The sequence below is a fragment of the Rousettus aegyptiacus genome, unplaced genomic scaffold (genome assembly GCF_014176215.1).
Source record: "Rousettus aegyptiacus isolate mRouAeg1 unplaced genomic scaffold, mRouAeg1.p scaffold_m13_p_8, whole genome shotgun sequence".
In the NCBI taxonomy this organism is placed as follows: domain Eukaryota; kingdom Metazoa; phylum Chordata; class Mammalia; order Chiroptera; family Pteropodidae; genus Rousettus; species Rousettus aegyptiacus.
Genome location: NW_023416311.1, coordinates 24,688,601 through 24,704,513, shown reverse-complemented (window position 1 = coordinate 24,704,513; position 15,913 = coordinate 24,688,601).

The window sequence follows — 15,913 nt, the reverse complement described above, 5'->3', positions numbered from 1 at the left end:
AAAGTCCTTGTCCTGCCCATCTTACGGGGTTGTGAGAATCAAAAGATGAAGCAATAGACTATAGCACCCTTGCAAGGAAAATGAGGATAAAGAGTTTTTAACTTTATAAGTGTATATTGCTATATATATTGTTATATATGTGATATATTGTTATGTATTAACATATAAGTTAATGTTGAGTTTTTATATATTGAATTTTTGATATATTAGTTTTAAGCACAATTTATTTCATTTAAAGGATTGTCTTTTTATGCTGACATTAAACCTCTTTTACTGTTCTGTTTTTAAAAATACCCTTTATTAAATTAAAGAAGGTAATTGATTATTGTGTGTATGAGTGTGTGGTTTGTTGCAGCTTATTTGTGTTGTGTAAATCCCTTGAAAACAATTTTAAATTTGTCAAGTCTTCGTCAATAACAAAATACACATGTGTGTGTAGTATGTGTATGTGTATATGTTGTGGTTTGTGTGTGGCATGTATGTGTTTTACATTTGCAGGTCCATGGTCCCAACTCTATAAGAATCATCATTTTTGATGTAGAAAACTAACATTTACTGAGTGCCAGTAATACTATTTAATATTCATGACAACCCCATAAGATAAGTATCTTGGATTCAAGATAAAGCTGTTTCTCAAAGAATTTGATTATCTCATTTAACCTTTCACATTTAGGTAGTTGAAGATTGAACACAGGTTCCTCTGATGCCAATGTACCAGGGTTGATTGTTTTTCACCTTAACACATTGTTTAATAGCTTTCTTTTATTCCTGAGATTCCAATGTTGGGCAATCAGAGGAAATTTGCTGATTAGTCAGTAAAACTTTATTAATCCTTTCCCTTGGTATCCACAGTGTCAAATACATATGGCTGCAGAAAACATGTTTGACCCAATTGGACAGATGTTTGTAGTTTATAATTCAAAGCAACTAAAAAGAAGCTGCTTGAAAATTTAAACATCTTTTTATGACTTCTTGGATTGCTCAATTAGTGGTTTTTAGGCATTTTCAGATTCACTGGAAATCAAACTCCATGAGACAAAGTTTTTGTTTGTTTTATTCCCTGCTGTATTTTCTACATCTAGACCATAATAAACACTCAAAAAGTATTTGTTAAATGAGTCAATAAAGAAAAATAGATTCACCCGAGTATCTGATGGGAACTGTGAACTATCTTCCCAGGAAAATGCATGCAGGCACACAGACCATACCACATATAGCATTTTCAGGTTCAACAACTCCCTGAAGCTATCCATGGTACACAAAATCTTAGACTATTTTCTCAAGAAGAAATAGCCCTTGACACTTTCCATGATGAAGAGGAGCAAGGCCTTTTGGCTCTGGACTCTTTCTTCTATGTTGATGGACATCTGCCATGTTGATAACAGTGTAAGGCCATCAACGTTTTGGATCACCCATTGCTTCACCTATTTAATCCTGAAGGCTAGGACCTTTCTGAATCTGAGAGGGGGGAAAAAAAAAGAAAGAAAGAAAAGAAAAAAGGAAAACAGCCACCACTCAGTGAGGTTATATAATCTGCTAGGCACTATGTTATGTGTTTTATATGTAATTGACCCAATCCTCATGACAACCCTGCCAAGTAGGTATTATTATTTCTGTTTTTCAGATAAAGAAATTGAGGCCCAGAGAGGTTAAGTAACTTGCCAAATACCACACAGCTAGGAAATGTCAGACTAAGGATCTGGATCCTTGTCTGCCCATATTCAAAGCCCTTGCTTTTTCCAGTGTGGTGTACTGCCTCATTGCTTACAGGCAGGCAAGAAAAGGCTGTTATCAAGTCTAGGAGATGTCCTCAGTCCAGATGAACCTCACCCCCCTGACTTGGGCATTCAAACCAAATGAGTAAATAACCAAAATAACAAAATAAGCAAATTAGCCATTTTAGGGTAAAAAAACTTGGACTTTGAAGGTGTCACTCTTTGTTTTGCATTTAAAATGTATTTTCATGTGTACTTTTCTTAAAAGTCCCATAGCAGCCTAGCCTATTTCAGCTGTGCTCATGAGAATAAGTGAAAGGAATCCCTTTCCATCCTCTAGGGACATGACCATGACACAAGTGAGGCCAGGTTATTGAGAATTAACCTATTGTGGGTCTAACTTTTTAGTATGTTGTTTAGAGAGATATAATAATTCATACATAGGGCGAAGAAGTTCTAATTCAGGAGGTAGGGCAAGAGCAAAACTGTTCTCTGTTTGAGTATCTGGGCTCTAAATCCTTGTCCTTAGAGAAGAAAGTGGCAATAAGCAAGCAGTGTATCACGGCCCCCACAAAGATGGCTGGGAATGAAATCACAGTCCATTCTCAATCAGACCCAATATAGAAGTCAGTTTACATAATCTGGGTAAACATGGTGAGGGCTCTGGAATAGCTACAACTGAGTGGGCATAAAGTTTCACAGGACGCCCCCATTCCTAAGTATGTTACACTAGATTTGTTATCAGGGGCTGCAAGCCCACTCCTGTTATTGAAGCCCAACCTACTAAGGTGCAACCTGTCCTTGTCTGGGATGGTCAGTATCTGGGACAGGTTGTGGGTTCAGATTCTGAGCCCCAGGAACTTCACTGGAGGCAGAACCTGGGCAGGCAAGGGCAGACAATTTTTATGTTTATCAGAATCTTCATTCTGTACAACCCCAGAGCACCATTCCTATTGGATTCTCCATACCTAAGGCAAGAAAGAAAGATTATTAAAGAGATGTACATTTTACCTAAGCCTAATTGATAGACCACGAAAATCTAGAGCCAGTTGTTTACATGTCTTGACAAAACAGTGAAAGCTTAAGAACATTGGAATACGATGTGCTTTGTGAAATGGGATCTCCTGACAGCTATTCTTTTATTTGAAAAAAATAATCCAGTAGAGACACAAAGCAAGTCCCAAAGTAAGATTTGGCTTCAAATCTGAGCTGATATGTCTACAGACTTAAAAATCTTTCATTTTTATTATGAAAAATTTCAAACACATACAAATATAGAAAAAATAGTACAATGAAGGACCATGTTGCCTCAGCAACCATCAAATTTCTGCCAATCTTGCTTCATCTAACTCACTGTATTTTTATTAAAATTGTTAACCATCTTTTTCTTGATGAACTCAAATATATCCCAATGAAGACATCCCAGTAGAGACAACTTGACTCATGTTTAAAATAGCCACCATTTTTTGTAGTTTAAAGAGCAAAGGATTTGTGGACAACATAATCTGTTCATTAAATCTAGTGAGAAGGCAATTTCAAATTATGGATATGCAGAGAAGGACCACCACCAGCACACCAAGTAGACTGAAACAGCCTTTCCTTCAATCTAGCAATGAGGTTCCCGGGGATCTGCGGAATCAAGCTATATTCCCAGAAGTACTTGGGTCTTTTATATTAGTTTCACTAGGGTAGTTCTGGTTCTTACTTGTAGCAGAGCTTGGTAAATGAGAGGCCACCTGAGAAGCAATTAAACTAAACCAGAAAATCTTTCCTGTTCATTTCATCTTGTCCTTAAATAGTTTACACATCAATTGAAATGGGAAGAGCTCATGGTGGTTTATGATGATTACTCCAGTAGGGGTCAGCGCCTAATGAGTTGGGTACTTATCTGTGACCCTGACAAGATGACTGTAAATGAACCGATAAGAGGACCAATGGGACTAGTTCTCAAAGCTGCCCATGGAATCAAGATAACAGAGACTGATGGAGTTAGGGAGACTGGAAAGTGGAAGTGGAAGCTGGTGGAGTTAGGTAGATTGAAACACCCAGTTTTAGTTAGAAAAATAAGGCGTTTATCTTAGCTCTTGACAAATTACAAAACATTTATTCCACATGCCCCCTTTTTTTTTTTGGCAGTAAATTTTCTCTTCTTCCCTATATCTGGTAAACTTGTGGTTTCCATCAAATTATTCATTTGAGGTAGATGTCATCATTTATTACAGAAGATGTGTGTCAATATTAGTCTAGAGGAGTGGTACAATAAAGCTTATATACAATACAATAAAGCTTACATGCATTACAAAAAAATGACCAAACAAAAAAATCTTAGTGAAAGTGCATTTGCAGAGTAAACAGATGAAATTGTAGTGACATATTCTATGGCATAATCAAAATTCTCAAGTGTTGGCAAACTTGAAGAAAAGTAATCTTTTTTCCCCTATTCTCTAGCTGCTGCATTAGCCAGGTTTTTTTTGTTGTCGTTGTTGTTGTTGTTTTGTTTTGTTTTGTTTTGTTTTGTTTGTTTTTCTGTGAGAATGTTGCATGACAATCAATCAACCAAATCTCGGTGGCTTGCAGCAACAAATATTACTTTCCAGCTTGTGGGTTGAAGTTTGGCTATGGCTTTGACTGATCATAGCTGGACTCAGCTGGACTAAGTTGGATCCAGGTCTGTTCCCTGTGTTTTCATTCCAAGACCCAAGCTTAAGGAGCAACAGCTGCCTGGGGCATATTTTTCTCATTACAAAGGGCTGGTGGAAATTTGCTAACTTTGTCAACCCCTCTTGTAGGAACTGGCACATTGTCACTCATTACCTGTATTCCAATTATTAAAGCAAACTGCATGGTCAAGTTCGAAGATGGGTAGAGATATACACTCTATAGACTCTAGTGAAAGGAACTGTGAAGTCAAAGGAAAAAAAGGGCGTGGAGATATAAGTTCTATTCTGAGAATGAAGAGTTGGGAACACTAATTCAGCCTCCTGCAACATCCATGAAAAAGGCCACTTTCTGCCAAAATTCTGGTGGAAATGTATGTCAATGTTGACACAATTCATAACCAAGTTTGCTGACTTGTAGCCATTTTGGCAAGTGGAGCACTCTCGAGTTCTCAGCAGCAGAATCCTTTAGCTGCTTTGACAACAGCATCAGCCATTCTATTCATACACCATCAGCATGAGATTTTCACATCTCAAAAAAAAAAATTATTACTTTTATCACAAAGAGGGTATACTCAGGTAGCAAGCATACAAGATTAGAAAAAGTAGTGCTGCTTAGGCTAAAATTATTTGGGTTGGGGACTACTCATTCATTATGAAGAGGTTTAATAGAAAGAGTTATATTTTAGTTGAAAAGTTTGAAATGAAAAGATTAGGTGTCTTTGTCAGTTAACTTATAAGACTGATATTTGCCTACCTCTTTCTGGGTTACTGAGAGAAGCTGTAAAATTCTATTGGCTTGACACTAGGGACAGAGCCATTCCATTTCATGCTGCATTCATGGGTACCTTGTCAGAGAGTATATACGAGGAAGGTGGACCATGGGGGACAAGCTAGAACAACATTTTGTGTGATTTTCTGCTTACCCCCAATGATCTGCATCATCTAAGAGAGGTTCATGAACTCATATGCCTTCAGATGCTAGATCTGTAACAGAAAAGAGTAGGACTGGCTGGGAGTCAGGAAAACAATTGCATAAGTATAAGAATTGGTGACAACTGACATTTAGCCTTGATGTCAGGGAGATGAAGGAGAGCAGTAACGACTGAGATCATGTGGAGGGCACAGGCCTTGTCTGGGAGAGGAACCTTCATTAATTAGCTGTAGCTAACTGTCAAGTGCAAACATGGGCCTATGTTGCCAGATTTTAAAATTTTTCAGAAAAAGAAAAAACAGAAATTAGATAAAAATCTCATTTTTTAATGTTGACAAGGATAATTCTACAGAAAGAAAGAAGAGAGAGAGAGAGAGAGAGGAAGGAAAAAGAAAAGAAAAGAAAAGAAAAGAAAAGAAAAGAAAAGAAAAGAAAAGAAAAGAAAAGAGAGAGGAGAGGAGAGGAGAGGAGAAGAGAAGAGAAGAGAAGAGAAGAGAAGAGAAGAGAAGAGAAGAGAAGAGAAGAGAAGAGAAGAGAAGAAAAAAGGAGGGAGGAAGGGAAGGAGAAAGGGAAAAGGAGAGGAAAGGAGGAAGGAAACAAGTCACATTGCAGGTCCACTCTGTGGATGAGTCAAACAAAAGCCAATCACAGGATGGCCAGTCCATGACCTAAATGGATGAGATGATACCTTTACTCCCATAGGAAGCTGGAAACAGCAGGACCCTGAGCAGGAAAGCTATAGTTACTCCTAAGTTCTCCCGAGTCAGACCAGCACACCACATCCTAATTATTTTGTAAGAAGCGACATGACTCCCATAAATAGCAAACCCATATTCAAACGTAAGTAAATAAATGCATTTTTAAAGCAAAACTTCCATGGTTTGATAATTATTTACTCCTATGAATTACCAATGCAATTACTCCCAAGAGTTTAAATAACAGAATTTAATACCAATATTTAATTTAGGATTCATGAGCTCAATAAAAAGAAAGAGCACGTGTTTATGGAATGTCTACTGTGGGGTTAACACTATGTTAGACACTGCAAGGACTGTAGCATAAGGACAGGTTCCCGATGAGCTGGGACTCCAGTGGGGACAGTGGTATAAATACAGAGCAATAACTGTGTGGTTGGCCAGCCTTGGTTCCACTCCTGTCTCACCTTAGGTACTATATGCTTTAAGCAATGGCCTTAATCTCCTAAACCTCCCTTTCTTCACAGAAAGCTGAGCTCTTCTCACATTTGCAGAGAGGAACCTCAATAGCTTATTTAAAGTCCCAAGTTCACTACTTGGTGCTTAATAAACGTTGGGAAACTTTATAACATTTCTGTGCCTTATTTTTCTCATCTGCATGAGGGGATAATAGTTCTTGGCTCAGAAAATTAATATGAGGAGCAAGATAATATTTACACAAAGTTTAGAATGGAGTTTGACACTTACTACTTACTCAGTGTATATAAACATTAGCTAACATTTATAAATATTAGCTATTATTTTTCAACACTTATTACTATAATTATTATGCAGACTTAATTATGGGAGAAAATATATCACTGTACTGGGTCATTCATGTCCCAAATGAGATATTTTTCATAAACAGAAATACTTTTTATAGTTCCAGAATTGTGCTAGCCCTTAGGCTCTCACCTTTGTTGTGGGTGGAGGTAGTAACTAAGTACTTTGGTTTGTTTACAAGAGAGAAACTGAAATCCCTTTTCTCTGGTTCTGCCAGTGTGCTGATGGAGGTGGAACAGTATTAGCACTGGAGTTGCTGCAAGTTCATGGAGATGGAGACTACATCTGTGTCACCTGCTATTATAGCTAGCAGATCAGACCCACAGAGATGTTGTATGTCCATATAAACATGCACACACACATAAGGTGAGTGAATTATGCTAAGGCAGGAGCAAATTCTGGGGTAGAGGGAGTGAGTCTGTCCTCAGGTCTTCTCGTGACCCTTCTGTCCCTATATTTCTGGAGTACACTTCTCCATTGGAACTATATAAAAGTAAGACTTTGGAGTCTTCATGCATGCAGACCCTTGGGAAGGGAATGATGAGCTGATGGGGTCAGAAGGGAAGTCAAGAAAAGACAAATGCTAAAAAGAAGAAAATGAGCTCCATAATTTTGTGTTAGCTTCACTTCTCAGGCTATAAATTGCATTCTTTTAAAAGTGTTGAAAACGAGAAAAGCAGGTGGGCTGGATTCTTTGTGTTATCAGTCACATGTCTCTGAGGAAGAAGATGAATTTGTTTAGTCCTCAGTTCCCCCATTTACAACAATAACTTTCAATTGTCTGAAAGGTAGTTCAAGATTCTTAAAGAAAGGCACTCTCTACAAGCCAATGCTGCTCATTACCCTTAGGGGTCTTTGCTCCTGGCATCCAGGCAGCTTGTGACATAGATGTTGGAGACCAAAGACCCAAAAGAACAATAAGAGGAAGAGGCGGGGAAGCAGTTCAGGTTGCTGGGGAAGAGAAAGCAGAACTGCAGTTGTTAGGAGGCAGCTAAATTAAGAGCCCCTTCCTCTTGGAAGAAAGCAAACAGTAAATTTTGTTTAATATAAATAGAGTCCCCAAAACAGTGAGAGGAGACAAGAGGTAGGCCTAAATGGGGCTTAGCTTGGAGGAAGTTTCAGCGGAGGAGCAGAGATGCCATCTGCTGCCTCCTCCCATCACCTGGATGAGACAGAGCTCCCCATGGCCTGCGGCCTGTTTTGGAACTGGAATCGTGAGAAGCAGCTGTGCTACACCATCCTTAGGCATCTGGTCAGCTCCTTTTCTTAGGCCCCTAGGAATTGTGTAACCCACCCTGCAAGGTGATGGCACATGGTGTGTTGGTGGGTGATTGTGGGTGGGCTTTTGAGCTGCTGGAGGCTAGCTAAAAGCTTGGAAAGTCAGCCTCCAAATAATATCTGGGTCAGTGAGAATAAAACAAACATGAATAAAGAGCTAGATTTCAAACACAGTTACACACATGCACACACATTCTGGCACATGTGTCTCACCAAGCACAAACACCCACATATGCACAGACCATGGACACATGCAAGTACAGAATTGCACAAGGTTATGTATTCAAGAATGAATGTAAAATTATAGAGATATTTTATTATTGGCATGATATAGTGTTATCCGGACTAAGAATTTTAGAAATAAAAAATGTGGGATCAAAATTAAATAGATATTTTCGAATCAATGTCTCATACTAATGCAGTTTTCACATAGTTGAAACTCAATATTTATTGTATGGATTAGTGGGGGCAAGCAAGAAAATAAGGAAAGAGAGAGAAAGAGAAGAAGGGAGGAAGTCTGGCTAATTTCAAAGCAGAAAAGATTCTAGATGAGATGGGGATGGTTTTGACAGTCAAACTGCTCTTCCATCTTGACTCACCACAGAGGTAAGTCCTCTCTATAGAAATACTTAGAAAGAAGGAGGACTCTGGGTCCAGGTTGGTTTAGACACAATATTTCCTCCATGTCCTGCTCTATTCTAGAATGTTTTTTTTATCCCTTTTGGGTAGGGAGAATAGCAAAATTAGAACTTTTCTCCTTGTCCTTTGCTTCAAGTATTGGCCAGGTAACCTGCAGGTTCAGACAGGAAGGAGGCCTGGCCCTGAGAGGAAAAGGGCTGGAGAAGGAGCCTCCACACTGGGACCAGAACACTGGAAATAGAAAGTGTGGCTATCTGTCCAAGGGTTCTGGACTGTTTCTATGCCTCTGTTATTATTTTTGTTTTTTAGTTTCTCTTCTGCTTGTTCTCGCTGTTTGGTTAGGTTCTTTGTTTATTTTAAACATTTCAACTTCTCTCAGTTGTTCTAAGGAAAACAAGAGAGATATTTGTGTCCACATAAAAACACATACATATGCCAACAGATTAAAGGGGATGCAACTCCCTTATAGAAGAAGCATAGAGACAACAGTGGTAATCCAAACAGAACCTCAAAACTGAAAGGAAGACAAACCTTGGGAGAGTTTTTCAGGGAGCTATTGTTCCCTTCCAAGAGAATTACCTTCCAGTGCCAAATGCCTTGAATTTTCTCACCTTCTTTTAAATAGAGAAGCAGTGCTCTTCTTATAAGGAGTCCCAGAAAATAAGAGGGCATTTTCAAGGAGAAGCAAGAAAACACAAGAGTAGGTAAAGAACGTCAGCCTCAAGTAGTCAACGCCATTGCTTACCTAGCCTGCTAGCACCAACAGCAAAATACACACATATATAGGCCAGAAGGCATGCTTCTTTCCACAGCCCCGAGATAAGAGTCAGGATGGGCCAAGCAGCATGTGCACTTTTGACAAACGTTTCTTGGGAATAATAAACACAGGAAAAAATGGACAATTATTTTTCAGGAGCCAAGAAGCCAAGCATGGTCCCCAAGGGTCAGCTGTTTCCATAGCAACCACAACTTAGGGAAAACATTACCTTCATTTAACTATCCCAGGAAGATATTTAGTCTGGGCTATCAATTCTGGATGGGTAGGAATTGCACAGAATCTGAGTCACAAACCTCACTGGGGCTTAGGGAGATTGGGGAAATTGGTCTGCGGTTAACACAACAAAGCAGCAGTCAGTCCCAATCCTGAACTCCACCCTGGTGACTTCTTAACTGAGTTCCTACAGCTCCTGTCTCTTCCTGAACTTGGGCCTTTATCCTGGCAACCTCCTCCTGACAGTGACAATGATGATGATGACAACGATGATGATAGTGACAGTGACAATAATGAAAATGTTGATGACAATGACGGCAATGATGATGATGAAAATAAAAGTATTCACAACAGAAATGGACATTGATTGCTAAGTAGTTCACATACATTTTCTTATTTTGCCTCACAAAAGCCCTGCAAAGTAAATACTATTGTCGCTCCACTTTACTGTTGAGGAAACAACAGCTGAGAGAGGTTAAATAACCTGTCCAGAGGCACAGAGCCTCAAGAAGGACCTAATGCATGAACTGAACTCTGTGTAACAAAGTCGTTTCTTTCAGAAACAGGATAAAGAGCTCAGATTCTGCAACAGCTACTTCAGTTCAGCAAAGCTTAATTTTTCCTTTTCTTTTTTGCTCTGCATTCCTGTTTATATCTTTATTTTAATAAGTATAGCATAGTTATACTTATTTTTACATTTGGATCTCAGATGTACAGAATTAATTATAATTCTAGCTCATGACACACCTTGATCATTTCTCCCTGTATACTATGGTGACTGCTTGCTTTTGTGTGTGTGTGTTTTTTGTATATTAATTAATTTTTAACAATGTAATGAGCACCTAATGAACTCACACCCAAACTAAAAATTACAGCCATGACAATAACATTCAGTATCTATTTTTCCCTATTTCAAAATAGCTGAAAGAATTTCGCTTTTTCAGAGTAAAATTAATAAGTTGTTACTCAGAAAATATTTCAAATAAAGGCCAACGCAAAGAAAAAAAATATCTGTAATCCATTCCTTTATTCTTACCACTTCATCAGTGGCAGTTAGTTGTCTATCATGTAAAAAATTATATATATATATATTTTTTACAGTTTCAGTTATAAGTACAGAAAGTTCTACATCCTATTTTTTGTTTTATTTTACCACTTGTGGTTATAAACACTTAAATATTTCACTTAACATTGTATATTAAATTATTCATTATTATTTTGACACTGAACATTATAAGCCATATGTGAATTGTAACAAATAATTTAGTAAATGACTAAATTACACATTTAGGCTTTCAGGGGAGGGAAGGGTAATAATAAATAACATTACCAAACTATATTTTATATGCAAGTATTATTTCAATTTTTTATTCAGTTTTCTGTACAGAGTTCTAATTCTTAGAGACTAGATAGGTGACCAAGTCAAAGAATATTAATATTTTAAACTTGCCAAGGCACATTGTACAATTGTTTCTAGAAAAATAATATCTATTACTACTGACCTTAGTGAGAAGGACCCCAGCTCTGGTCCTATACTTTCTCGTGTCTCTCTCTAGCTTTTTTTAGGCCATGGCACTTCCTATGAGTCAAGGGTTCCATGGGCCAAGAGGATAACCCACTGAGACCCCATGACCCCTGACTTTCTAGATCATGCTGCAAGTGTCTGGAGTCCTGGAATTGCCTGCCTCAGAATGCCATACCTTCTTCTAGGGTTTCAGAGCCTCTTACCTGGAGCCATTTTCTTAAGAGCCAAACTCAACTGCAGTGTGCATATCCTTATTCCTGTTTATGGGATGGATGGGCACTGGAAAGACCTTGAATGTGCAGTCAATGTGTCCACATGTATGTAGATAAAGCCCCTCATGGTGCCGATGGAGCTTGGGTGGGAGGAATAGGAGGACAGGTCAGGGGCCAGGAGCCTGGGCCTCACTCTCTATACCATCGAATTCTATTAGAGGACTCCTGAGAACTCAAGAATTACAAATTTATCCAAGTCATTAGGGAGGTGTATTTATCAAGGTAGGAAGACTGAAAATATTTAACTTAACAGTTTTTTAGCTTTGTTTGCAGCTCTTAATTATATAGATACCAGGTATGTGGGCTTCCAGTTGTACACCTGTCCTGGGCCTTGACCTTGTTAGGGGAGAAACTGGCACTCATTTCTTCTCTTTCCAGCACATTTGAATGTGCCTACTCACCGACATTATGAATAGCAATTACCCTTTGCTAATTTGGTGGGTGAAAAACAGTATAGTAGTCCCTCTTTATCCACAGGAGATACATTCCAAGACCCTCAATGGATACCTGAAACTATGGATAGTACTGAGACATATATGTATATATAATGTGTTTTCCTATACATACATACTTTTTCACTTAAAGGAAGCATTTTAAGCCTTCTCTTTGGCGTATTTGATTTACCAGCATCACTACCCTTGCACTTTGGGGCCATTATTAAGTAAAATAAGTATTACTTGAATGCAAGCACTGTGATACTGCAATAGTCCATCTGATAATGGAGACAGCTACTAAGTGACTAATGGGCAGGGAGCATACATATGCGGTGTGGTGACGCTGGACAAAGGGATGATTCATGTCCTGGGCAGGACAGAGTAGGATGACATGAGATTTTATCACACTACTCAGAACTGCATGCATTTTAAAACTTGCATATTGTTTTTGGAATTTTTTATTTACTATTTTCAGACTGCAGTTGACTGCAGATAACTCAAACACAGCAAGCAAAGCTAAGGATAAGGGGAAGACTACTGTATCTTATGATTTCTTTAATCTGCATTTTAAACATATTTGGCCATTTATATTTTTATTTAATGATTTATATTTTTGTTTATCTACTGAAGCTTCAGAGGTTTTCTTAAAAGTTTGTAACAACTATCTCTATGTTAAGGACAATAACTTCTGTACTCTTACAGTTAACCTAGAATTAAGTATGTAGTATCTCTCTCCAATCCCTACCCCTGGAGAAAAACCTCTTGTGTCCAGCAGGATAGAAGATGGGGCTAGTGAGTGAGAAGCAGGTGCAATCCGAGAGAGCTCTGGGGGCCCTCTTTAGTGGGAGTCATTAAAGCCGTTAGGGGCTCAGAATCAACCAAAATCAGGAAGATATAAGCAAAGAAAAGACAAAAGTAGGGCATTCTGAGGAAATTCTGAGAGGGTTGGCCACCACTTGTGCCTTGGTTTGCCATGTACAAATTCCTGGACTGGTGAGCACTAGATTCACATAAGGGCTCTGCTATTGGGCATGCATTGGCATCCAGCAAATGCATGAAGTATTGACTTCTTGAACTAAGCTGTAGTATAACTGAACTGAAAGTCCAAAGGCAGAGTCAATCTTTCCCTTAAAATCATCTCGACTCAACAAGGAGATGATCTTATGACACCATCAACAATGAAGTCACTGCCTCAGGGGCCTTCACCCCATTCTCTTGTTCAAACACACAAGCAGAAGCTATTCATTTCTTTCAGATAGTAGCCAGTAAATGCTCTAATTACAAGTTGAAAGGGATAAAATAAAATCATCTGGTGGAATGGTTTTAATTAGAATTTAGTGAGTCGGGTAAGCAATTAGTGCATCTAAGAATGGAGAATATATATATATTTGTCCCATTCAGCTTCACTGATTTAAATGAACATTTGATTCAGATTCCTCAGGTTAAACAAAGGCCTTCATAATGGCACTACTACTAATAATGTAGCCCAAGTCAGGTAAAATAGTCAAAACTACCACTTTTTCAATGTCCTCCTGAGTCCCAATGAGAGGACTTCATGGCAATGCCACAAGCCTTAGTTTTAGGACAAGCCATGGCATTCTTAAGATTTGTAAGATTATTGCTTAATTTTTAAATTAAAGCATAGGGAGAAGAGGAAAGAGTAAAGAAAGCAAGGGAACTGTCATGTTTGAATACCTGCTGTAGGCCAACTTTCGCACAAGGAATTTATGTGTACTGCCTCCCCTCCTCCTTTTCTCCTTGCACCAGCCTGTGAGGAGAGTGTTACTGTAGATTCAACAATATAAAATATTAAATATTAAAAAACTGAGGCCCAGAGAAATGAAGTCATTCACAAATTCAAATGGCCAGTAAGAGCAGAACCCTGGATAGTCCAAATCAAAAGTTCTTGTTTCTTCCAAGGGCTTTGGAATTCCTTAAATAAAAGGGATATATTTTAACTTCAAAGAGAAAGGATAGAGTTCTCTTGGAACAGCTTGATTTCTCCATTTCAAGTGTGATCTCACTCTCCACTGGAGGTGAGAGCTATAGGAGCTAAGAGTGAAGCTGTTCCTACAGGCCAAGCAGGTGCCATACCATTGGTTCTCAATCTTGGCTGCACGCCGGACTCACTGGGGAGCGTCAAAGAATACTGATGCTTAGCTCCCTATCATGAGATTCTGATTTCATTTGGTTGGGGATCAGTCTAAATATGGGAATTTTGTAAAGCTCCTCAAGGGATGCTAATGTGCAGTCAGGATTGAGAGCCACAGAGCTCCATGTACAATATACTGTGAGAGAAGGTGGTAGGAGTGCATTTTAAGAGTGAAAGAGCTCCCCTGAGATGCCCCTGATGCTCTATTCCAGCCCCTGCAGGTGAACTGGCAGAGTCACCAAGTAGCAGAGTGAAAGATACTAGTCACGGTCTCTTGCAGGCACTGGGATTTGGGCCAGGCAAGTGAATCTGAGTCTTATTTATCTATAAAATGAAGATGAGGATAACTATCTGACTATGCTAGCATGAAGACTTTGTAAAAATTGCATTCCAATAACTGATAATTATTTGTTTAAATTGTATGATCCTTGAAGGCAGAGCCCATATCTGAATCTCTCTCTATCTGCAGCAGGTAGAAGACAGGGCCAGCTCAGTTTGTGCAGTAATTGATGTTTCAGTCTGAATTTTTCTACTATTATAGCCACCACATAAAAGGAATTTTTTGTTCTATACCTCTTATAATGCAATAAGCATCACTATCACTCATTAATACCTTGTTCAGTGTTTCTTTTTTAATAGATTTTTCCAGAAAACTGAAGCAAATAGGTTTAGAGCATATCATGGGCTAGAGTCTCCCTTTTGGATAATTGCAAGGCATTTTAGCAAATTCAAGCCTTTAAAACATTTCTGCAGTGATAAAATCTGTTTAAAATTATGTATACCAGCATATTCCAAAATATATATTTTTAAGTATATTTAATGGAACACTTTTTAGTATCTAATAGAACTAACATCCTATGGGACTTTTTCTGGGGGACCTCATTTCATTTTAAATTGTGCAGTAAAAAGATGTTCCCAAGAAAGAGACTAGTGAATTGGCTGACCACCTGGACAAGACCTTGTTATATGCCTGTCATTTGAGAGAATTTGGCAACCAGCTTTCAAAATGAGACATTCAATTTTATCATATTAGCATTTTTGGGGAAATGGATTTAAAAATACTGAAAGCAAAAGAAATTATATTAAGACACAAAAACTCTTGATTCTGATCGAGTGAACCAAGTTCTCCTAGTTTCAGAAACTTCGTCTGTAAAATGTTGATAATAGAACAACCCTGTGAGCTAAGTATTATTTCAGAAACTATGGGAGCAGCTGGTGCTTTTCACCAACTATTTCCCACTTTGCCTTCTGAGCAGAATGTAGGATTGTGTGTCCTGTCTCCCTTGGGGCAGGGTGGGTCAACGTGACTACCACAAATTGATTGTGAATGGAGCTGAGCATATATCACTTTGAGGCAAGAACATTTTATTGCTGGTATGTGCTCTCCCGAGCTATTTTTCTATCTAGAATGGCCACTAGATGTAGGCTATTCCTCCAGCCTGGGTCACACAAGAAGTAGAGCTCACCTTATGACCTGCAATGCATGTGTAAAGTTAGGAAGAAATACACTTCCACTGTTTAAACCACTGAGGTTTAGAAGTTGTTGCTGCAGCACAACTTAGTTTAACTTGTCCGATTCAAGTGTCAGTTGCAATAATACATATCAGATATCTGTCACAGTTCCTGGCTCACAGTAGGTATCAATAAATCTTAAGTCTTCCTTTTCTAAAATCTCTAGATGACTCAGAGCACATGTGAACACAGGTCACTCCATCCTGGTGAGCAGGTCTACTCAGGAGAACAAACACACACCAGAAAGTATGTGCAGAGCATTAGATCTTAACTAGTTGGCACAATTT